Raw genomic sequence first — 26,614 nt, 5'->3', positions numbered from 1 at the left:
TAGAAGCGACCACTCACACGGTAACAGACACCTGGAGTGGAAAACAGCAAGATAAACTCAGCGACTGTGTATCAAAGATACAGTACATGCACTGTTTAAGCTAAGATAAATTTTCATGTATCCCTGAAAGTGAAGAAGAAGTACTAGATTTAGTTGTTAGAAAACTTGAGGAATTCATAATACAAACTCTGTGTGTTGCTTAAGTGCCACCTATCCAGTTCTATAAATAGTAATGACAAAATTTTACTGATCTACTGTTGTGAGAAATGGCTGGATTAATATTTTGCAATTAGGTATTTTGTAAGTATACATAAAAAAAATAATTAGTTTCTTTGGTTTATAATCTGTTCTATACATAGAGACAGAAATTACAATACAAAAGTAGAATAAAAAACCCACCCAAGACCATAAAAATTGTAAGATTATATTTTTTACCCTGTTTAGGACTTCAATACCAAACACACAAAATGCATTGCACTCAAAAATAAGTTCCTGTACTATTTGCAGGCGAAAAGAGACTATTCATTCTTCCTATAGTTTCTCCTCTTTTTTTCCTATCCTAAGCCTTGACTTATCTCTATCTAGTCTCTATATTTAGTTAAATAGAGATGCTGATGATGCGAAAATCTTTCCCATCAGATGTTTTCACGTGTTTTCCACCTTTTCATGTCAGGTTAATCAGTATCTCCTTTTCTCATTAATTGTTCTTTCCTATCTTTTTCAAATACTCTGTGGTGATAGTCTCCTGTAATAACTACAGAGTCCTAAATCCAGGAAATCAATGAAATTGTTGATATGGGTAATTTCTGAGAACTAAACTTAGCACTTGTTTTCTGGCTTTATTGGTTTTGTTGTTGTTGTTTTTAAACAGAACCATTTATACAGAAGAGGATTGGCAGGAAATAAATCATGATAGCAATGGTGTTAAACCTCACTGGACACTGTTAGTCTATGTGAAAATAAGTAGGAGGTATGTGTCAAGTTGAAGAAAATTATCCAGACACAGTAAAACTCCAGGGTAAGCTGCTTTTAACCATTAGAAAAAGTAGAGTGAAGGAAATAACGTATTATCTTTTCCTGATCCTTATTTAATTTTTTTAAGGTTATATAGAGACTTATTCATCCCTTTAATATTACTGTAATGGTTTATTTGTGTAAATAATTTTATATATTTGTCTTTTTCCACTTCAAAGGGATCATGTATTTTACACACCATCTATAGCAATACTTTTCCATAGCATGATAATTAAGTTATCCTTCAAAATAAAAAATCCCGGCTACAGTCGAAACTTGGAAGCAGCATCTCTCTGGAATCTTTACACTGTGAGATTCTCTTAGTGCAAATATGAAATATTCTCAGCTGATTCTGATATCCATAAAAATTTCTATACATCTGATAAGTTTTTAATTCTAAAGCCATTATATTCTGGTAGAATTTCAATATGTTATAGTCACAAAAGTCAAGTTAAGGAGTCTATTATTCTGCCAGTATAGAGGAGTTTTTGTAAGAAATTAATATAAGCAGTCTACAGGCTATTTTATTATAAGACAATAGCATGGTTCCATTCTTTATTCTGTTTTACATATACCAAGTGTCATTCCACTCTTAATATGTTCCTTTTATTCATCTACATTTCAATGGTTCCCATGATGGAATTTTCTACTTAGGCAAAAAACCTTCTTGCAGACAGTTGAAAAAAATTTTTCATTTGTATTTTTACTCTTATTAGAAAAAAAGTTCATTACCTCTTAAACAGAATAAAATATTTGTTAGAAAATCAGGAATTCCACAAAATTGTTTCAATGAAAGAAAAAGTGCTATTTATGCATAAATACAATTACTGGAAGGCTCATTCTTAGTCAATTTAGATACAAAGTATATGTGAAAGCAGAAGACAGAGCTAGCCCAAGATGATTCTCTGGCATAAGGTATACCTAAGTGGGGGGTTAACTCTGAAAATTTCCTTTCAGTATAGGTTGTTACTGTGTAAGTGTGTCTAATTTGTGCACAATAGTACCAAACTTTTCTGTGGAAATTGATTCCCTTAAAGCCCAACTCACTTAAATGATATTTGAATACAAATCTTTGGAGGAAGGAAGAAAAGAAGACTTTCCCCCACATTTGTACTGATAAACCATTCCCTGGCTTCTTGGCCTGTTCATATCCTCCCTGTTTAGCATTTGCTCTGAGGGCTCTTCTGAGCTTAGTGTGATCATAGAATGGGACAATCACAGAGTGGTTTGGGTTGGACCTTTAAACATCATCTAGCTCAACCTCACTTCTGTGGGCAGGTATACATTCCACTAGATTTAGTTGCTCAAAGCCTCATCCAACTTGGCCTTTGCAGAACCTCCTTCCAGTGTCCCATCATTCTCACCATAAAAAATGTCATCCTTATGTCCGCTCTAAATCTATCCTCTTTCAGTTTAAAACCATTTCCCCTCATCCTATCTCTACATGCCTTTCTCCATCTTCCTTATAAGCCATCTTTATCTATTGGAAGGCCACAATAAGGTCTGCCCAGAACCTTTTCTTCTGCAGACTAAGCAACCCTAACTCCCTCAGCTTTTCTCCATAGCAATGGTGTTCCATCCCTCTGACCATTTTCATAGAACTCATCTGTATTCCCCTTGATCTGCCCATATCTTTCTTGCACTGGGGAACCCAGAGCTGGATGCAGGATTCCACGTGGGGTCTCACATGAGCAGAGGAGAATGAATTCCCTTGACCTGCAGGCCACATTTCTTTTGAAGGACTGCAAGAGCACAGTGCTGGCTTACATCCAATTTTTCCATCCATTTGTATCCCCAGACTTCATAGAAATTGGGAACTGCCCTGACCCACGTGCAGAACCTTGCACTTGGCCTTGTCAAACTTCATAAGGTTTGCGTGGAATGAAGGTGTTGCGTGTCCAAGTTTGTGACTTAATGCTATCAAGGAGAGATTGAGATTGCTGAGAAAGATTGAATTAAGGTGGGGAGAGTCAAGCAGGATGCAGGTACCTTCTCCAAACAGACTCCTGCGAGTGGTGGTTTGAGGCCACATTCCTCTGAATGCCTCAAAGGAAATTATTCCAGAGAGCCTTACCTGGACAATATGCAAAGGATGTTTTAACTTTTGAATACTGGTTGATCTGTGATCCAGATGAAGGATGAATGCACATCATGTAACTCCAGGCACTTAGTCAGATACTTTAAAGATCTTAGCAGACACTTCTCTACTTAACAGAGAAGGCATTCACTGCCTTCATGACAATTATAAGCAGAAGTATCTTTCATACCACTAGTTACAGAAAAAGGTAAGATTAGCCTTCTGGAATCTAGTTTTCTAAGATGTTGTGACTGTTAAAAATTTTTTCTTTCCCTCTGTTATAAATATTGAACAGAAGCAGTAAAAGAAAATTTTTTAAAAAATATTCTTTACTTTTATGAGTCAATTAAAAACGAAGGACTGATAGAAAAAAGGTGAAGGAAGAACAGAAAGGAGAAAACAGAGAACACAGAAGACATTCTGTTGAGGAGAATAATTTTTCATTAATTGGAGAAAAGCTAAAATTTAAGTATTCTTATTTCAGAAGCTTATGTTTATAAATGTGAAAAATTAAAGGACAGGTGATCAGTTAGATGAATAATAAAGCAATTTTCTGTACACTATCTGATCATTATGCTTATTTAAAAGACAATCAACAACACAAGCTAAGCATGAGCATAATCACATTTCATGCATGTTATCATACAGTAAATTCCCTCTTAGACATTTGCATATAGAAGAATTACATTGCGTAATGTGAGATGAAGTCCCAGTTCTGCACTGAGTCATAGACATGAAGCATTTATCTCTGAGGCTCTTTTTACTGAAGGCCTGTTTAATAAGCATTTTTCCTAAGTGGTACAGGGCAGTTGCTACCATGCAGCCTTATACATTAAAAAGCATGTCCCTCTTTACAGGAGGAGCCCTTGGTAAAGTCTGCTAGCAGCATACAGAGAGAAAATCCTACTGTCTGCATGACAGCTGTTTGTGTTCTGTTTTAGTTCAGAGTCTATCAAACATTTACCACGAATCACATCTACCAAATACAGTAAAGGACCAGCTCTACAGCTGCAACCTGGTATCTACCTGTTTAAAAAAATGCATTTTGTTTACTTCATTGAACCAGTAATTTGAGAAGCATCACGTTGTGTCTTGCAATTGCAAGCAATAGCCTTGATCATGCCCAGCCCATGTCAAGAACATGCTATGATGGATCACAGCAAGGAGACCATACCTCACTCAAATAAGATTAACTCTAAAAACTGACTATCATCTATGGCAAAGTACTGGAAAACTCCCGTGGTGAGGAAACAGTGGATCTCCAAGGTGTCTTTTTCACCAGCATTGTGAGCTCTGCCCTGAAGACAGTTTCTTCCCCCCACCTATTTACAAGATCCCTGATCTGGCAATTTCAGAAGATTCTCAAAGCAGGTGATCATCTGGATGCTTTGGCTGAATCTTTTGAGACAGATAATCTAATATTTTCAATTTTTTGTGGACGTTCATTGAAATTGGTAATACTCATTATTAATATGGATTTTTAAAGGCCTAATACAGTGTTCATATCCCCTGACTACTATATGGCGTAATTTCTGCTTGCCATGGCTGAGATAATTGCAAAGACAGCCTCTAAATTACTTTGTCAATTTGTCAGGAACAGATTTTTACTTAAATGATACACTTTACTGCATATACACATAACATTGAACAAGCCAATGAGGGCAGATTTCTTATTTTGCTTGAAAAAATTATTTATCTCACAATAGAGCTGGGTCTGGATTCTTTGAGGATTATAATTATGCTCATCTCATAGTTTCTTTTTGGTTTTTTTCCTTTTTAAGAGAAATACTGATGATGTTAGAGTTTAAGCATAAAAGTATCAACTGTTTAGCAAATTGAATATGATCAGCTTTCTCCCCTCTTATTCTTCAAAAATGGACTTATTTATTTTATCTAAAAATGGACTTATTTACCAGTTTTCATACTTTTTTGGCATTCTAGAGCAGTTAAAAAATTTACCAGGCCGCCTGCTGCACAGACACACATATTTTGGTGCTTGTGAATTTGTGCACTTGACTGTGAAAATGTACAGAAATTAAATCAGTTTTACTTTAAAATCAAAACCACCTCTCCATTCTTCAAAGTCTTACACTGAGATTTTCTACAATGCTTCATTTTTAGTCCCTACATAGCTGTCCACATGCCCATTTCTAACCAAATCAGTTTCTCTTGTCTTCCTCTGTCACAGCCTGTCTTTTGCTTACAGTCACACATTGCTCTTTGCTATACTGACCATGTAGGGAAGCGTGAGTCGGTTCTGGGGGTCTGCATTTTGAATACTGTAATAACTGTTTAGATCCTAAATGGTAAATCTGAATCTATTCCTAGATCAAAAAGTATCATTTAATATATTTATAAGATTACCATCCTAAAGGGTACGGGACTGTGATTGTCCTTCCATCAGGCTCATGAATTGCCACTCAAATTCAAATTTTCAAAGAAAGATCTATGAGAAGAAGGAGAGACAGGCGTAAAAACTAAGACATATGGACAGAGAGTAATTTTTAGATAACAGGAACCCCAGTACTTCTCACTTAGTAAATAAAATTACTTTTAGTCTCTTAAGTAACGTTGAGCGTCACTATCCTATCAAAGCCAAAAATAACACAATGATAAGTAGGGAATTTGGCAGTATTACAATGGGCAAGAAGAAATATAACGGAGGCAAGATAGTGGAGGTGTGGCATGAGTTTGATAAATGATCACATAAATCCTTAGTAATAACCAAACAAAAAAATAGCAGCATTTTTTGAAAATCAATTTTCCAGGAATCATAGAAACATAGAAAGCTTTGAGTTGGGAGAGACCTTAAAAATCATGTAATTCTCACTCCTCTACTGTGGGCAGGGAAACCTTTCACTAGACCTGGCTGCTCATCCATCCTGGCCTTGAGCACTTCCAGGAAGAGGGCATCCAAGACTTATCTGGGGAACCTGTTCCTGTGTCTCACTGTAAAGAATATAAATATATCATGATTATTTTTTTCGCAAGGGCTTGAAAATCTAGTTCTAAGTCACTTGCTAGAAGCAGATATTTTCTCCTACAATAAAAGCAATTTTGACTTACTAAGTATATTTTCTGACATAAGTTATCTAGTCAGCATTATAATAATCATAGAAGAATTAATTAATAGTATTACTGATTTAGGAATATAAAAAAAAATTTAAATCTGTGGCTCAAAGATTTCTCCAATGTACTCATTCCTATTACTCTGCTTGTTTATCTCTTCTGAAATATCCAGTTGTTTTTTACCTACGTCTGGCACTGCCATTTCAGTACAAACAAGGTTTAACATGGATAAGAGGAAGCATCCCTCATAGGTACCATATCTATCTTGATTACTTCTCCAGCTCCGTTTGCAAATATTAAATTGTTCAAAATTGTCTCTGGAGCCTGCAAAATTAATTATGGTATCAATACCAATTGCTTTATTTTTTAATAATGAGGTAGTGATAAAATATTACATGGCAACTTCCTTCATATTTTCAAAAAATATGCAGAAAATTATTGCCAGAATCTCATTTGCTCCTAACTGTTCCTTTTTGGAAAAGCTCTTTCCCACTCACATTTTCTTAAAAAATGAAGAATCAGCTATTGCCAGGGAGAACTGGTGGATATGCAACCTATACAATCATTTCCTGCATGAATTATATTCAGGTATGGGAAAGCAGCAAACTGTAGCAGAAACACCCTACATCTCTTGCAAATACTGATAGTTCTATTGCATTTCTAATGATAGATATTAATATCTGACCCAAATTAATACTCTGCTTCATGCATTCCTTTTATACAGTATCCCAAGAAGAACAATCAATGATAGTTATTGCTTCAGAAGTTAAAATGCAGCAGAAAAGGAACTAGGAAAGCATTATTGACTGTGTTTCTTTAGCAGTGTGCTAGTTTCAAAGATGTATGGTTAGCTTGTGTGGGAAATGGAAGCACTTTACAAGTCTCATGTCTGGCCATATCCCTTTTTCTAGCCTGAACTCCATGACAGGATAAGATATAATTTTGTATCACTCCACACGTTTCAGTGGTAAGGAAAGACAAACTTCAGTTCTGATAGGATGTTCAACCCTTTTTAAGTGTCAGGGAAACTATGAAATCCTAGTTTTGGAGGATTCTCTTCAGCACATTTAGTTGGAGAGTTCGTGTTAACATATTCCAGATACTTCAAAGCTTGAAATTTAAATTTTCTTTTCAGCACTTTTCTACTGCCAGTGTATATTAGAAATAGATAACATCACAGAGTAAAGTGCAAAATCCACAATTTAATGTGAGAACAGGTCTAGTGAAAAGAAAGGGAAAGGCTCAGGTTTTTTCAGATGTTTATTTCAGCAGTTCTACATCATATTACATTGTATTCACAAAGGGAATTAAGCAATTACATATTGTGAAAATGATTAAATAATATGCACCTGAATGAAAAAATAATTTACTTAGCAAACAGGAAGTGGTACCATTCTTACAAAACAATAACACTGGAAAAAATCTTACAGTGAAACAAAAAAATATATCTGTTTAAGAGAGAGCTCAATACAAACATATATCAAAGAAATTTGCAAAATTTCTTGTTTAAATTAGTTACAACAATGAAAGTAAGAGATATTAATAAAAGGAGATAAAACTTTAAAAATCTCAAAACACATAATTGGGTCATTTACTGAGGAAATGCATACTGAGAAAATGAATACATTAAAAAGTCTTTTAATTGCTTCCTGTTAAAATTATTCTTTAGGTTAATTTCCTCAATTTTTAATATCAAGAGAAAAACAGAAAGAAAGACTACCTTAGATCCAAGACCTTAATCTAGATGCAAACTACTCATCATTCAAACTATAGATTAAAGAGACATAAATCTAACCCCGCATTTTCTTGTACAGGGCAAAAGCTTTTACCTAATTGTCTATTCAGTTAGTCTCAAAAAGTCCTGAAATCACACCAATTCATCATTCTTCTTTAAAGTCATAATAATATTTCTCAAGATCATCGAAGTATATCAGAAGCATTTGCTATCTGTATCCATGTGAACCACAAATTGTTTAAAATCTTTTTAAAAGAATTCAGTACTGTGCTGGCATCTAATCTTGATAGGAAGAGATTTCAGATAAGAAATCACACTTTAAAAAGCCACACTGAAGAACTATAGCTCTTTCTGGAAACTAACACCTTCTTTTTGAGCAAGGTTCCTTTGGTGAAGTTATCACTTTAGAGATTACCTTTTAAAACTTATTCTTACCTTAACAGCAAAATATTTTGAAATGAAAGTAGTTCTGCAGATTTAAATTTTATCTCTTATACTAGTAGTGGTTACAAAGTTACACCAAACAACTTACTGCATTTGTCATATTAAGTCTTTGTAATAATCTGTCTCCACTGAATCTTCACCATGCTAGTTTTGGGGGGAGTTTTGCTGAATTCTCGAGTCTGACGTTTAAGTTTCTGAAATTCTACACCCATATTCCATGATCTGAATCACCCTCTTTAAATAGGTACTTTTCTGCATTGAGAACCTGTGCATTAACAGTTAAAAATCAAAATGTTAAAGAAGAAATCAAACTCTATTATGCAAAAGGCCATGAGTGCTGTCTTTGACCCTTTCAACTCTTATAAATGGATCTTATAAGCCCAGTATAAACATGCACTCCTCCTGGTAGTTTTAGTTTGGAAGAAATAAAGGAAAATATTACTCTTTTGAAAGAAAAAAAAATATACAGATTTGGTGCCATTTTGATACCAAAAAGCTCTCATTTTCTTTCACTGACAGTGGTTTTGTCACTGCTGTTTGTTGAAGAATATGCACACACTTGCCACACAATCATTTTAACATTCCCTGATCCATCCATGTTACCTTTTCAATGTATATAACAACATCATGTTTAAAAACTCATTGGTTTTTGGAGTGAAACCAAATTTAGGAAAAACATGGGATTTTTATTTACTTTGAACCAGAGTCACTTTACTCTCAAAGTACTGTGTGAATCCTGGAAATAATAAAGAAATTTCCTAACAAACAAGGGTTGAACATTCTTTGTATGGCTTGGATTACAGACACATCAACTGAAAGGCAGTTGAACAAGTCTTCTTACCATAACCAAGATCTTTGTTTTATTCAAGTGTAGAAGCAAACAGTTACTTCATTTTTCAGAAAACTTTACAGAACAGCAGAATGTTTCCGATTCACGCACTGTTTAAAATTACATGTAAAGAGGCATCCACAGTTTCATCTTTCCTGAGAAGCACTGGACAAATAGTCTATAAATGACAATTTTGCATACAATTGTGAGGTGGTTATGAGTCAGCCACAAGCTTGAGAGAATTTTCATCCTACTACCTCTTTTTTCTTCATGTAAGTTTGACAACAGATAGCAAAAGGTTTGTAAATTAGGTTTTATTAAAGCACAGAAAATAAGATATTGAAGAAAATAAAGTAAATAAAATATCTGATAAGCAATTCTAACCATCCCAATGGTTTGTTGGAGGAAATGTCATCCTCTTGATTCTTTTATTCCATTTCAGCAACTTTCTTTGATTTACAGAGAAAAACTTTCCATGTCCTTCCTGCGAGTCCAAGTAAAGTTTCTTGTGCCTGTGACTTACTAGCTGAAAAACTACTCTGCTTCTTTCAGCAGTCTCCCACCTATTTCGATTTTTCAGGATTTCTTCTTCTTGGATTTTACACATCTATCTGTTTCACTTAATAGTACAGAAGTTCTCCTGAGCTAAGTGTTGTGAATTCTCAGGGAAGGAGAACTTTCCCCTCTACAAAAAATCGCTCCTCTTTAAAGTGGAATCAATGGCAAAAACATAGCCAGGGAACCTTCCTCTCTGCTACTTGGCTACATCTTTTTAACCAAAAAGCATGGATGCAAGAAACTGAATGAGCAAGCTAGGCAGTTAGACCATATTTTAGCATCACAGTATAATAGATTACAGGCCATTTTGCTTTTGCTAATTATTTACATTTTGGGATATTGAATGAGCAGAAATAATTCAAAATGCTTCAAACCTTTAGTGCTACTATCATTGTCATTCTGCTAAGTAAGAACAGAGCCCTTATGTACAGTTCCATCTTGTAGACTTGGCTGTAGGCTTAACTGAACCATAGAAATGCAACGGATCTGTGTAATACTGATAGAATTATTACAGGCTGAAGGAATGCTATCATTTTTCTTTTACCTTGATCAGGCCTTGATTCATCGTTGACTCTTTCTCATATCATAACATGCCATTAATTAATGAAAACTGAATTTGTGAATCATGTTAGCACTTAAAAGTTCAGAAAGAGTCTATAAAGTTATCCATCACCAAAACCAATAGGTTTACTTCTATACTGTCCCTTAAAATCTCAGAAATTGCTTAAAATAATGAAATTCCTATTATTGAAATAACTAGGATAAATGTTGTGCAAATAACATCAATTTAGCCATAGTATTAATATTGGATTCTCATTTTCTCAAAAAGTTCAGTAATGATAATAAAAAAACCTATTGTGAAATGAGGAGCTGATAAGAATTTAAATTCAGAAGATTTTTGAGCTGTATCCAAATTAATAGAAGTCATTCTGGGAAGAAAAGCTCTTCTAATTTATATAGACATTAGCACCATAGCAGTACAGTAAGACTGAAAAAATATACTCATCTGGCACATTTCTAACAAAGAGTTTAAAAGCTTCTCAGCCATGGATATCATTTTAAATGGAAAGCATTTTTTTTCCCTCAGTACAAGTTGAAATACTACACAGAAGTATTTTATCATGTTAAGGATAAAAGAAGCCCAAACAACCTAGGGTCTTTCTTGTTAAGTGTGAAAACTTCCCACCCCATCGTTATGAGCTGATACATAAGTATATTAATGAATTTAAACAAGCAACTTGGAAATTTGCTCTCTAGTAAGACTGTGACTGCTGGAATTTGACTAGAATGTGATCTCCCTAAGAACAAATTGCTAAAGGTGGGTAATCAGCACATAAACCCCCAATTGTAGGCTTTGTCAGTTGCTGCCATGGAGAGAGACACTCATTGACATGACCCTTGCTATTTGGGGAATGTCAGAGGAAAAACCTCACTGTACATGTGCACATTTTTAGCACCGAGAAGATTCTGGTTCTCCTCTGTCCCAGAGTGCCTGAGTATCTCAGTAAGGCTGTCTGTGTCTGAGCACCTAGCAACAAGTCAGGTGGGCATTAAAGAACAAAACTCTGCCAGAGTCCACAGCGGTTCTCTTTGCACTGGCACCTAATTTTGTACCTGTTTTCATACTTGCTATGAAAACGCTGGACATTTTGGTGGTAATTTGGATAAAGGTAACTACAAAGAAGATGGAATATTGACATATTAGGCTATGTAAAAATTATTTTGTTGCTTGATAAGGGAAGCGGTAATAAAGATTGACAATTCTACATGAATATTTTATACTACACATAATATATTCTATACATATATGTAAACACTTGTGATAAGATAGAATAATGATTCATGCTTGAAAAATGCTTTATTTTGTTGTGGCTCTTTTTTTTCTTCTCAAATAGAATATTAGATATGAAGATGTTTCTAGAAAAAGGTAACTTCACACTCTTAAAATTGAACAATTATATATTATATTGTTAGAAAATTTATCAGGGATCTTTTACAGTTCTGATTCTGTTACACACAATTTATCTGCTATTTGCCAGAATAAGATATTACTTTTAGGACATGCTTAACATTGACAAAGGAAGCCCTTAGAGAAAGCTTTTTATTTAGCTAAAAAGTAACCATTCTGCATGTGATGTGAGCTGATTATAATTCATCTCTTGCCAGAAAGTCAACATCATTTCAAATAGTCCCTTTCCCTTTTTTTCGAACTATCACTGTTCTGAAAAAAAAAAAAAAATTGAGAAAGCTGTCTATTATTTAACATCTAACACAGAGAATGAGTCAATAAGTCACACAGTCAGTGATTCTCAAAGATCAGCTCCTCCAGACTCTAAAAATATATCAAGCCAAAAATGACAGCCAAGAAAAGGTGACAGAAGGCCTTTACAGGTGAACAAGGAGAACCTAACAAAATTTAAACGTAAATGAAACATAAAAGAAGTGAAACCAGGGCCTGGTTACCAGAAGGAATATAAAGAGATTTATCCTAAAAAGCAAGGGATATTGCAGGGAAAGAATAATTCCACCTGGACTTGTGAACCTGCTGAGATATATGCAGGGTTTTTTTTTAATGTATCATCAGCAAAAGGAAGCTGAAGGCCCACCATCATCTTTGCTGATTAGAGAAGGAGAACTGGTGACAAAGAACATGGGAAAGGCTGAGGTATCCTATGCCTTGATCATTTTGTCTTTGCTGGTTATATATGCCTTCAATCATTACTGACCAATAAAAGAGACAAAGCTTTTTTACTTCTTCATTAATAACATGGATGATTTTAAAAAACTGTTCAGAGTGTCAGGAATGCATGAGATGGGTGCACTCTGTTACAGAGGGACCTCAAATTCTGGATAAATGGGTACATTGGAACATCATGAATTTCCAGAAAGAAAAATGCCCATGTCCTGTGACTGGGAAAGAACAACATCAGGCACTAATGCACGCTGGTGATCAACTGGTTAAGAATCAGCTTTGCAGAGAAGGTCCTGGAGGTACTGGTGAACAAGCTGACCATGAAACACCAAGGTGGCCTTGCAGCAAAGAAGTCCAAGATGACCCTGGAATGCATTACGCAGAGTACTGCCATCAGGTTAGCTGATCCTTTTCCCCTTCACAGCCGTGATGAGACACACCTGGAGCATCCTGTTCTGGATTCCCCAGTCCAGGAGAGACATGGACTTACTGGAGCAAGTTCATCAACATACCACAAAGATAACTAAGATAATTAAGGCCTTGAAGAATCTTTCATATAAAAAAGAGTCTGAGGTCTGGGTCTGTTCAGCTTGGAGAAGAGAAGTCATCTTATCCATATTCAAGAGAGCTGCTCAGAAAGCAGACCCAGGCTCTTCTCAGTGTTATTTAGTGACTGTACAAGAGGCAATGGGCAAAAACTGAAGTACAAGAAATTCCTCTAAAATATAGTAAAGATATTTTCACTATGAGGGTGATCAAACACAGAAGATTTGCCATTTATTTTGCAGCATCCCCATCCCTAGAGATTACCAAATCCCAACTGGACACAGACCTGCTTGACCTGCACTAGCTGGCTGTGCTTTGAGCATGTGGATTGAAGCAGATGATCTACAGAGATCCTTGCCAACCTCAGCCATTCTGTAGTTCTGCAACATTGCTTCTTTGTGCATATACTCTTTTAAAACCCTATACATGCTCAAATAATTTTATTACATAGACTCACAGGATTATAGCTTAATTTAGGGAGGAAGGATATACAAAAGACATTTGACTTAGCCTCCCCAGTCAGAGCAGGGATGTTATATGGCTAAAGCAAAGTAATTGTGTCACCAGCTCTTCAAAAGGGTCTGGAAGACGATATAGTAATTAACCAAGGTGCCCATTTCCTCCATGTACTCCCTCATGTCATTAGTTAGAAGGAGTTCTTGTGAGACATTATGTGACTGATTCAGTTTTATATAAAATATAATAACAAGTATGAAGTTTCAAAATTATTAGCTTCCTGGATACAGATATTCTTAGGAAGAGAACTGTTTTGCTAGTTCTTGCCCAGTGTCACTTTAGCTCATTCCAAAAAGTCTGTGGGATAATAAAGAAAAAGATAAGACATTTTGTTTATCTTTTTTTTTTTTAAGTCATTAATTAATATTAAGTAATTAATATCAGAAACTACTTAACTGAACAGATAAAAGAAACAAAATATATTTGATATTTGAAAAAAGTTTCTGAAACATTTTGCTTCTTCCAGAAAGTCTCTCATACAAAATACAGTGATATTTAGCTATAATAGTGGGTATCAAGAATCTTGGTACCTTTTAACAATGTATAATACAAAATATTTATAAAATAAAGTTAGATTTTTTCATTTCTACATCTTAAATAAAGAATAAATTTTACAATACAGCTTTAAAAGAACAATCTTGCCATGGATTGATAGTATTTAGAATTTTTCATATATTACTCTTTGATTGGCCATTATAAAGATTTGTGTTGCAGCAAGGCTGGGAGATTGCTGCATCTCAAAGCTCAGCATGAATTTCAATTGTAGATTATTTCACATAGCTGTAGCTTAGAAAAGTAATTTTGCCAAAGATTGTCTTCTGCTTTATTTCAAGCATTGTTTTTCTCCCATTTATATGGACAGTCTAAGAACTATAAATTGCTGCATGACAAATGGAATAGTTTTGTCTTTTTTTCCATGTTATTCACCTTGTTTTTGTTCTTTCTCTGTAGCCCCAGAGCTTTATGCCCTGGTTAGTGCCTGAGGCTGATAAGAAGGAGATGCCTTGAGTAAGCAAAATAATTAAGCCCCTAATCAAGTAATGAATTTTCTGTCAATCACTCTTTGATGCTACAGGTGACACCTGCCTGACATTGTCAGTTCTGGTTGACATGGATTTCATGTTAACATAAATCTCTTGACTCAATGATCACAAAGCTATGAGTCCATCAACTCCTACATGCAAAAATATTTTTTCTGCTTCAACATGATCGTTAACATGTCAATGCTAATGACTTGAAAATTTGTCATTCACTGTACTAAAATATTACTAGAAAGCCAGATCCTAGGTTAATGTGTTGTATTCTGATGGCTTTTGAGGAAAATGGCAACTGTTCAAGACATTACTTCGACCCATGATGAGTAAAACTAAGTAATCATCATCTCCAAGATTTCTTTTGGTAAAACAATTCTACTCTGTTGCATAGGGAATATTTCTAGGCAAGTACCCATCAGGTGGAATATGTTTCTATTTTATTTTCTGGCAAAAACACTTTTCACATTTGCCTAAATGAACAGCATGAATTTCCTCATGGACAAATTTTTGTTTGTTTTACATTTCTGACCTGCTAAATTATGTTATATCAAATTACGGCAAATTGCAGGACGTCATATCATGTTACATAGTTTACATTACAAGTCAATTCAACTTGACAAGATATGACAAAGTAATGCAATATATCAGTTCTATAAGCACATTCTTTAAGTAATGGGAAATATTTCAGCATACAAACCAGGGCACCTATTTAGTATTAAATATCCATCATCTGCTTCAACAGCAGTGTATGGAGCAATTGGACCCAGTATCTACAGAAAGGGGATATTTTTGTAGTCTTCTCTGCTAATCGATTAAGCAGTACTGTGGTAGCATTCTCTCCATATTGCACAAACTCATTTCATTAAAACTCACACTCTACATGTCAACAGTCTGGGAACATTACATATCTCAGCTGATAAATTTATGTGCTATTGAAACATACAGCTTGGGTTTTAAGCAGCACTGGTCTTCATTAAAATCGTAACTGAACCTGGTATTTCAGTAATCAATCTTCTGTTGGACATTAAATATTTGTGTAAGATTGTGATATGAACAGTCATTTCAAGGAAAACCTTAAAATTATTTTTTCTCAATAAAGATATGCCAGTCAATTGTAGTAGAAATCTGTATAGCATATCCAGCAGAAGTGACTAGGATACTAGTCCCTGTCTCCACACCGCAAACACTAAGCAAGATGCCAGTCACATTTACACGGCCTCACCACTCATGTTCTAAGGATTCACCTGGACAGCAAGGGCCCAATAACAACATGGCATCATTAAGGAGGTGCAATATATGTTTACAGTGAGATTGCCATGCAAAACACAGGTACTTTAACTTGTTTTGGTAACAGGGAGAAATCTGAGCTGGTATGTGGGACTCCATGTGAATTTGAACTAATCTACGACTAGTTTTTGGAGAGTGTACAAACTAACCTCCATGCTACTAAAGTGAATCTGCTCCTGGTTGCACTGTACTACATTAAAAACTGAAGTTGTTTCTGTCAACTAACCCTTGCACTCAACAGGAGAGACCCTTACAAAGGTAACAGGGCTTTCAGTCAGTGCCCCTTTAAACACCTGCCATAGTGAAAGGAAAAGAGTGAAGAATAGACAGAATGCTAATAAAGCAGCCTATTTTCAAAGCTGTTATCCCACGAGTTTCTCAAATTAGATGGCTTAAATGAGAAGGGAAAATATTTCAGAAAGGCACTTATTCTTTGATACTTTCCTGTTTAGTTACCCATGTAGCCATCTGTACATTCCTTTCTGCCATATTGATAAGAGAAGCAATGTCAGGAGAAAGTCTTGAGAGGCAGAAGGCTGCCTAACCCAGCATCTTAGACATAATGTTGGTGGTTGAATGAAGAAATGGGGGTATATGGAGGAGAAAGGAAAATGGCCAAGTATTACATGAAACAGACAGTTAGAATTTTAGTAATTTTGCACTAAAAGATATAGATACTTCTATATGTAAGAAATTATTTCATCCTGCCCTTTGCAAAAGATGGCTTCTGGGGAAAAAGTAAACATTGTTATCCAGTAAATTATATCTGGATCTTATTCTTGACTCCCAAAAGTGTACATTGAAATATATTTCCACTTTTCAGAAAAATCATTATTCGGGCAAACAAGTATTATTTTACAAAATAGTCTTGTTTAAACTTTTTTGTAAAGCATACTAGAAGTCTTTGAAAAGTAAAAGAAATAGTCTTTTAACAATCTATTGCATAAAACAGTTATGTCTCAATCTAAGTATACTAATCAGAACACGGCTAATCAGTATTTTAATTGCTAAGTAGAGCTTCTTATGTTTCAGATAGGTTCTTTAATGTGTATCTGCAAAGATTATAGAAAATAGAGGTTTGTGTAATTGTATATGTAAGAATGTTATGGATCTTGAAACTAAGTTTCAAAAGAAATTAAAATGTTCTGTTTACATTTCAAAGTCACAAGATATTATTTTTCATTATCACCATATCTATATATCTATCACAAAAATACACACAACAAAATCCTTCCCACCTAACACTAGAAGCAAGTCCATTTTGGCCACCCTTTTTTGTTTGTTTGCTTTTCAAATAACAATGGAGTCTTAGTTGAAGTAAGGAGGCAGAGAACACAGACTAACAGTTTATAAAAGATGCATCATTCTTTGTTGTAGATACTGGAAATAACACACTGTAAAATAAAGTCAGAGTCACAGTACTGAACACAACAATCTTCTATGGTAAATTTGTAATAGTTCTCTAAAAGGTGAAACAATTTTTTTGGATTAATAGTTCAATGACTAAAATTTCAGGATGATAAGTTATTTCAATTTGGCATGATGTACCAATAAATTTCAGAAATGCTTTTCTATTTCTTCGCCAAACAGATTTTCACTTCAAGATGAAATAGTCTTTTATATTGCACATAATTAAATCTAAATTAAAAACAAAAAACCAAACAAAAGTCTACACAACTGAAAACTAAAATCCTTTTTAAGGCTTTTGAAAGCCTCTGTATGAGCCCTTGTGTACGTTTTACTTGGGTAAGATGGGTTTTATTTGAAGATGAGAATTTTGACATGCAGTAATGGCACTGAACCAAGTATGTTTGCTTGCAGATCTTGTACCTGTGACTGGAATGGGCTGTGCATTCTTGAGATTCTGTTACAGCGTTTGACAATACCAAACAATCTAAATCCTCATCACAGAGCAGGAAGACAACCTACAGGAAATCTCAACAGGAGTCTCTGGATATGGAACAAAACTAATATCAAGAAGATCTAGTGTTAATGAATATCTTTTTGTACAAATCTCATATGACGATAGGAGGGATACTCACAAGAAAAGATTCATTCCCTCAGTTAAATTATCCCTGAGGCTGGGAAGTTTCAAGCTATTAGAAATAAATAGTCTGCCCTTATATGTTTATAAAAATGCTGGACTGGAAAAGATAACCTGCAGGTTTTGTTGAGGAGAACAGTCAGTTACCTGCATGGAATTGTGGATTAAATTTTTGAGCATTTTTAAAAATTTTCCTGGGCACTGAGTGTGTCTACTTCTTTATCAATACAGGATTTTTTTTTTTCACATTAATTTCTAGGAAAAAAAAATAATAGGTTTCATCTGCATGTACTTACAAGACTGCTATTGCCTACAGAGACTAAGTATTTCTCCAAAATGATCTGGAAGTCTGCCATTCTTACAGCATTAGAGATACTGTTTGCAGTACTTTTATTTTGAATAAATGCACCACATCCAGTAAGTGATCTTTATTGTCTCTAAACTTAATTGCTTGCTCTTTATGGTTCCATCCATACACCCGGACAATTTTCTCTACCAAGATCATTATGAAGCAATGCACTATAGTGAACGTTGCCATGTGTTCAATATTTCTGCTCACATGTTTTTTCTGGGTTTCTATCTATCTCTTCTTTTATACTCACTCATTTCATATGTGTGGAGATGCTTTCAGTATGGAATTTGAACTCTTTCTATTAATGTAATTGTCTACCAATATTTACTCAAAATCAGTATTGGAAAATATGCCCATGTTGCTTTTACATGGCCAGGTAATTTCAATTTCAAGCAAGAATTTGTCTTTCATTCCTGAGGTTTTGTTTTGTTTTTTCCCCTCTAATAATAGTAAACTAAATAAAGCAACTAAGAGAATGGTATGGATTTGTACATGGTTAAGTTCCACTTGGTATGTTCATAGTGGTGAATGATGCTACATCAGGTTGGCATATGGTCACTAGTGAGGTTTCACATGTCTCAAATTAAGGTCAGTCCTGTTTAATACCTTTATTATCACCCCTCAAACTCCCTTATTGCAAAGCAGAAAAAGCCAAAGTCCACAGCTGCTCCTCACAAGACATTCCCTCCAGCCCCTTCATCAGCATCCTCTAGATGCATGGAACGACTCTCATTCTTTCTCAAATTGTGGGTCCCAAACTGCACACGGTGCTCAAGGTGAGGCTGCACTGAGTACAGTGGGATAACAACCTCTTTTTCCCACCTGATCATGCAGAGTTTGTTGTATCCTATGATGCGTTTTGCCCTCTGGGCTGTGAAGGACCACTGCTGACCCATGTAGAACCTGCTGCTGAGGAGTACCCTCACATCCCTTCCTGAAGGGCTGCTCTCCAGCCACTCCTCTCTCCGTTTATATTAGAGCCTGGCAATACTCTGTCCCAGATGCAGAATCACAGAATCAGGAGGGATGGGGGTCTGCGTCTCACAGAGGACTGACAGATCCAGAATTACAAAAACCAAGAAAATAAGTTTTTGGAAAAACTTGCTTCAAAAAAGCCCAAAAAACGAAAACAACAAAACCCAAAAACTACTTCACTATCAAGTATGTAGTGAAATACTTTTTAAAAATTGATCAGATCTGGGATTGGTTTAACAAGATCAGGTAAACTGTACAGATAGTTCTTAAAGATCCTTATTGACTTAACAGTTTAACTAGTGTTGCAGCAGGTGTTTTGATGGCAAGGGAAGCTTGAGAGCTCTAGGTGATTTAAACCTCCCTGTCTGGCTGCCAGTCTGCCTTTCCCCAAGGAGGCACACACCAGAGCAATAAGTTCTTTTCCGAAAGTGAGCAGAGATCTCATTTTTCCTCCACTGACACTTTTTGACAGGAGGTAGGAAAGACATGCAAAAAGTGCAAGGCAGTTTTAAGGTGAGGTTAAATGTCATAGCTGTTGTAATTTAACAGTTTATAGCTGCAAAAAGGAGAAAATTCCTCCTTCCACCTCATTACTCTGACAGCCTTAGTCTCCCTGGTATTTTGATGATGTGATTCAGGTCTCAGATTCATCAGATACTTAGATAAATGATTGAAATTACTAACCTATAGAAAAACTATTCATTTTCTTCTATGAAGCTAGCTTTTCATCAGACTTGTTCTTACTGGCTCATGGAGAAGCTTGGCAAGCTTGACAGTCACAGCCTTTCCTGAATTGGGAAGGCCTAGCATGATATTCCTTTTGGTGTTGGCAAGATGCTGAAGTGCATGCTGTTGCATCATACTGATGCACAAACTCACTTCCTACAAGGAATAGTAGTAAAGAATACCATATGATGGTTAATCTATATGATAGATTATAACACAGGAGAGTGTGATTCAACTGCTGAGTGTGTAAGGCCATCTATGGGAGTGATATTTCAGTAATTTCAAAGTGCTAAAAATCATCCCTAAATTCCAGAGACTGTTCTACATTATTTTCAAGAGATCCATTGGGAGTACAGAACACAGAAAATAAAACAAAATATATTCCCTAGTGTATTAAAATATTTTGCTTATCTGTGGTTTTCTTGTTGTTTGGTTGGTTTGGTTTGGTTTTGGTTTTGGTTTTATTTTGTTCCTTTTATCTATTCTGTTTTCTTCATGAATTTGCAAGCGGAAGATAGGTAAAATACCTTATTAGCTTCTTTCATTCTTATAATGCATATGAACAAACAGCTAGGGAAAGCCTACTGGCCACTATATTTCTTCAAAAATAATAGTCTTATAAAGTAAAACCTCTTAAATTTGAGTTACTCTAACTTTTGTCATATAATATCAGAAAATTTCAACCTGACAAATGAAAGTTGATCAAATAGGATTAGAGGAAATACTGCAGAAAGGAGGTAAAGCTTCACTAGAGACATTTATGGACTCCTTCTTTTTTAATACTGTAATTTGATTTTGCAGAGAACTCTCCTATCCTTCCATATAATGTTTGGTACATTTGAAAACACGAACTAGAAATGCTTCTTGGCTCACAGAAAAATTTGCATGCTTGCCAAGGTTTTTTAAAGTTAATTGCTGCTCCAAAAGTAGTCAAATTAGAACCCAAAAAGTGTTTCAATAGAAGTTTTTTTAATGGCAGTACATCTCAGGAGTGTCTTTCTAATAAGATCCATACAAAATACATATTTCACCCACTTAAAATAATGAAAATTTGGGGCATCAGAAGTAATAAGCAGTCAAGGAATTATTTTAAATTTTTTGAGATAGAATTTTTTCATCTGCCTTAAATTCTGATTAAGTAGTTTTCAAAATTTGAGAAGATATGGACAGTTGAAAAACGTTTCCAGTCTTCAGCAGCAGCTAGAAAAGCAAAGCATAAGTAGTTTTATGTGCAAACAAATAATGTACCTTTAAAAACCTCATTAACAGACACAATTTAAGATATAAACTTCATGCTGATGGATGTTAAGGGGCAAACTGGTATACTTAAACATACTGAATCTGATTCCACTCTCATTTATTCCATTGGCTTCAATGTAGTGACATCCACCAGTGTGAGAATGAGGCGAAATGGATATTAATTGACATTCAGAACAAGATAAATTACTGTAATTTCTTCAGTAATGTTATTTATCTCTCTATGTCAGACAGTAATTGTAATGACAGCATTAAGTTGGAAAAGAAATATTGAATCTCCCTGAACAAACCAAATTTTTAATTGCACCTGAAAATACCTACTGCAGAAAATTCTGCAGATTTGTTGACAAGAAGAAGAGACCAGCTCAGGATATTTCAGAATAACTTCTATGCTCAGCAATATATGAAAGAAAGAAAGAATGTAAGAAAAGTTTAAGGGTATATAATATTCTCACTTTTTGAGGCATATTTACTTTGTACTGCATAGCAAGGCAGAACAAGAATCAAATTTACAGTAAAAACTTTATTTTAAATTATCTTTGAACCATATACTTACAGGTTTTCCTACTCTAAAATTTGGGCTTTCCAGAAAAGTAACAGGTAGTTATTACAGATTTTCAAATGTGGTTTCATAGCATTTGGTGGGTGGGGAGTGGGTGGGGGGCACAAATAGAAAAAATCCAAAACTTTGGAAGTATTTCAAAACAAAATGCTTTACTTAAAATATATCAAACTAAGATAATCATAGAACAAGAGAAATAACATCCACTTTTATAAAATTAACTTAAAAATACATAATCTGAAAGATATTACCCTGAAGTTCATATGAATTCATTTAGTCATGGACTTATCAATATTTTTGTGAGGTATGTCCTTTTCAACAGAAATACCATCTGCTTTACACTTTTTCTATTAGGACAATATAAGTGACCAAAATTGTGTTATTATTTCACCTGAATTCTCTTAAGAGATGGAGACAAAGTAAAGAAGGAGAAGTGAATTCTAGTGCTTATTTTTCTTTTTTTTTTTAATTCTTAAGTGATGAAAATATATCTACTCAGTTGCTTAAATATTAATGCTTACTAAAATTTCAGATATTTTGCATTACTAAAATAATGGGCTAAAAGATACAACACAAAACTTGTGCGAGGCCTTGGACTTGTACCTGTATCTAGGCAAGGTATCCCACAATTTAAGAAGCTGGATCACATTTTGAGAGTGTGTTGAGGAATTTCAACCAAAATAAGACAGCTTTGCAAGTGTGAACTAGCTTTGTGTGTTCTTTCCACCACTATTTCTTGAATTTCTTTACAATAATCAGAAATTATTCTCAGGGGAAACCATCTTTTCACTCTTGTTCACTCAAAATTGTGAAATTAAGTGTGTGAAAACATACATAGGTCATTAGACTTACTTAAATCTTAGCAGAATTAGTGTATATGTGTTGTCTAGCTAATGGCCTGTGTAAACGATACATATGAAACAAAGTTATTCATTTAATAAATGCTTAAACAGTGACAAATCAGTCCTGAAACCTAGAAAGACATATAGAGGGAAGAAACAAATCAGTTCATAGCACATCCTGATCTTAGAAATATCCAGGTTTTCCCTGAGAACATTTATTATTCATGCCCCTGGCTCTTTCTTCTTCTAAGCGCTTTCCCCACTAGTTACCTGTTAGAGTTCAAAGAATAGATGATAAACAGTCACAAATTAGTTTTTTTCAAAAAATATTCCTAGAGATATTATTTTTATCTACTGCATAGAATTATGTGTTATCACAAACACATTGACAAATCTCAAAGAAGAAGGAAGCGGAATGACACAAGTAAAAAGCTGTCTTTTTAGTATCCATTCAATGTAATATCTTTACCTTCTAGAGGCTCACTCGGGGAGAAGAGCAAACTCTAAACTCAAACAGCTCATAAATAAGCACAAGGGAAAACCAGGGGCATTGCATACAAAGGTCAAAATTGTCCTTTTGGTTTTATGATTTGTCTAGTACACAGCAGAACAGGAAGGAGTAGAACCTAAGGTATCAAGAAAGGAATACAGCCAACACTTAAACTTACTTCAGCAAAATTGGACACAGGAGATAAGTAGTGTTGGAGAAGGATTGTTGAAGAATGTAAATAAAATGGGTGTATTTGTTGTATTGCTGTAAATTCCTATGCAAAACTTTTTTTTCTTTTTTTTAGGAACTTTTTAATGTAGGAAAGAAGAAAGAAAGTAAACTAAAGGTGGAACAGGGATAGTAGTGGAACCAGGACAGGCAGAAGACTGCAGATTATAAATTTAACACCATAACAAAGAATTTGTGCTTCAGCTTTCTTCCCAGAATATTTTCATCTATCTGTGCTATACCAAATTTTGTAATACAGTTCTTTTCACAAGTGGCCTAAGAGGATATCAGAAGGCAGCAGAAGATTCCACCTGAAAATGGCATAATATGTGGGTACATCAGAAGTCTCTATCAAGAGAATGGGGCAGAGCTATTACTGCACAACATGATAGACAAAAAAGAAAAAAACACAACGTGAAGGTAAAGATAGAACATAAAGCTACTAATCTTCATTTACTTTCTATTATTTAATATCATTCTCCCATTTAAATCTAGTTTTAATGTGTTTTGTTTCATCTTACTTTAGAGAAAAAATTGAGATAATTTTGTGTTGCTCTTGGTTACTCCCCAAACCCATATATCAGAAAAAAATATATTTAAAGAGCTAGTGGTTACAGTAGCCAAACATTTAAAAGGAAACATATAATTGGGCCCAAAGGAGACAATATGGAATGTGATCTAGAAAAGTTAGTTTTTCATATGAGCGATATATAATAAGAAAAGGCTGTATTACCCTCTCAGGTTGTGACATTCATAAGTGATAGCATATAATGCTGAAATATCCATGGATATCTAGAAGCACGTTATGATGCCTCTATATATTTAAATGAGAAGCCTAGGAGATTGGGAAAAACACAGCTAATGTGCACATTTCCTTTAAAAAATATCTTGCTGATGGTAGGAGTCCCTAGGGAGAGCTTAATGAAAGCCTCTTTACCTGAGTCTTTCTGAGGTCCATAGGAAAGGAACTGCTTTAAGAGAGTTCACTGGAAGTGGGATAGAATCAATCTCTCTTCTTTATTCTTTAGCCTTTCCAAGGCACTAGACGAAAGCAACTTTCAAGTGTTGCATACAGGAGCAATATGTACTACTGTAATATTTATTAAAGCCTTGAAAATACTATATTCCTTAAATAGAGGAAGATAAACATACTAGAAAATGCTCTTATCTCAGACTTACTGCTTTTAACCAATATAGGCTTTTGAAATCCCCTTCTCCTCCAGCTTTGTTACCTACTTCTATCTTGCTTTCTTTCAGCAGTACATCCAAAAATATGACAAACGCCTGTCACTTGTAACTAAAAATCCAGTTCAGCATATCCACTGCACTATCCAGTACACCACAGACAAGCTCATACATCATTTACTCTTGGTAGCATGACAGCAGCCTAGCCAGTGTGCTGGACAAGAAGCTACAGATAAGAATTTTTGTTTTTCTCAGGGCTTAACTCTTGCTTAGCCCTGCACCTGAAAATTCGTGCTCAATTTTGTTTGTACTCAAGTAGAGTGCCAACTTGGAAATGAAACAAGGCCAGGACTTTAATGTGGTAGTGCTTTTTCCATCTCTGCAGCAACTCCCGCGCTTGGAATAGTTCAAAAAATGTCTGGCTGCTTCTGCATTTTAGAGATCTTTCATTTTTAGGTCAGGCTGCCTCACAAGCTACAGACATGCAGTAAGCAATTCAGATTAGAAGGAACATGCTTTAACTCCTATATAAACAGAGAAGTTTAAAAGGCAAGAAATTCTTTACAGTTTTTATTTTTAAACCTCCTGCTGTGGTATATAATCCTTATGCTTTACTAAGCAGCTCCTGGAGTGTGGCAGTACAGATGCAACAACAGACTTATGTTACATATCTATCAGAGATTTTCAGAATGAAATATTGTAACCCTCCATGTGAAAGGGAAGAACATCATAGTAAACAAGCAGATATCTAACTCCAAAACTAATTTGTAGTACTTTAAGGGGAGTTCTGCATATATCCAGGTTTGGAAAATATTTTGTAAAATTAATATTAATCTATAACCAATTCAAAATCAGAAGAATTATTTTGCTATTGATTATTCATTGTTTCAAAAAACAACATCCTCTGGACAGTCAGCATCAACTTATGGCAATGTTATATGCAGCACAATGGATTTTTGCTTTTTTGTTTAAAGGTTAGGGATTGTTTTTTGCTTGGGGGGATTGCTGACAAAGCACTTGGCAGTAGGTACAACACATCTACAGTAAGTATTTTACCTGCAAACATGCTGCAATAAAGTGCCATCATTCAATCAATACAGACTACTTAGTTAACATTTTTCTTAATGTATCTGGATTACTAGTTCATTAGATCATTACCTGATAAATAGTGTGGGTAATGAATTGAGAGAGTAACTACATACCTTCAGGAAGAACCTGCCCGATAACAATAATCCATTAGAGAAACTGGCAGTATCCTCTGATCTATTGCCCGCAAAGCTATGACTTGATGGAGAGTTTCATTCCCTCTGCTCAGCACTCCAGAAGAAAATCAGCACAATTTAAATATTTCTCGGGATGTGACAGCTCTCTAGATCCCTGGCTGCATTCTTTTCCCAGGGGTCGACAATCTGGTGTTCCAGTGTGCATAGAGCACTGAAGATGAATTGAAAAAGCTTGAGATAAATTAGGGATGGCTAAGTTAAAATTGTCTCTGCTCCCGAGTCTCTCATCTGCAGTCTGCAAGCCTATTTTGCTGTGAAAAAGCTAGATGGCAGGCTGCCTCAGTGAGTTTTTCTTGAGCGACAGGGAGCATTTTCAATGAAGAAAAATTCTCCCATTATCTAAGCTAATGTGACTGCAGCTAAATCTAGTCTTAAAAGTGTCTACTAGCATGAAATTCATTCTCACTGCTGCTTTCTTTCAAGCCACAGGTTAAAAAAGAGACAGGACAAGGGAAAAAAAAACAAACCAAATAAAAAAGCATCATCCTAGATTTTTCTATATTAAAAAAAAAATACTCAAACTTTTTAAAGTTGATAAATGGCAACATATTTCACAATATAACTATGCCCAAAAATCTGTGTTGGGAGTTATCACTGTTTCCAAAACTTTATCTGCTTATACTCAATTTGTTTTTCCACTCTCTGTTCTTTCTGTTTTGTTTTTTTTTTTTAATAAGTATCATGTTGCAATTATCTTCATTTTCAATATTCTAGGAAACGAAAGAGCAGTGTTTTCCCCTTGTTGGCAAAAAATGAAGTGACAGCTAAAATTCTGAACAATCACCATGTTTAGCCTTAGTAGATAATCCTAGATAATCCTCAAAAAAAATGTGATTGATGTTTTGCCATGCCTCTAAAAAATATTGTGT

At 34.9% G+C, this 26,614-nt stretch overlaps 1 protein-coding gene across 5 annotated transcripts in view; it reads right to left on the bottom strand.

The window, feature by feature from the left end:
• MGAT4C (MGAT4 family member C) overlaps positions 1–26,044 on the bottom strand; it is a 338,762-nt gene extending 312,718 nt beyond the window's left edge. For 3 of the 5 annotated variants that reach the window (XM_017743948.1, XM_017743949.1, XM_017743950.1), the window contains exon 1: positions 25,665–26,043. The gene's annotated coding sequence lies outside the window, so the exon portion shown is untranslated. Of the gene's footprint in view, positions 1–25,664 lie in introns of all 5 variants that reach the window. The other 2 variants (XM_017743945.1, XM_017743946.1) reach the window with 1 other exon arrangement.
• Positions 26,045–26,614: the final 570 nt, after the last annotated feature.

Source organism: Corvus brachyrhynchos, unplaced genomic scaffold, assembly GCF_000691975.1.
Source record: "Corvus brachyrhynchos isolate BGI_N302 unplaced genomic scaffold, ASM69197v1 scaffold9, whole genome shotgun sequence".
Lineage (NCBI taxonomy): Eukaryota > Metazoa > Chordata > Aves > Passeriformes > Corvidae > Corvus > Corvus brachyrhynchos.
This window is presented reverse-complemented; position numbering and strand designations above follow the sequence as displayed.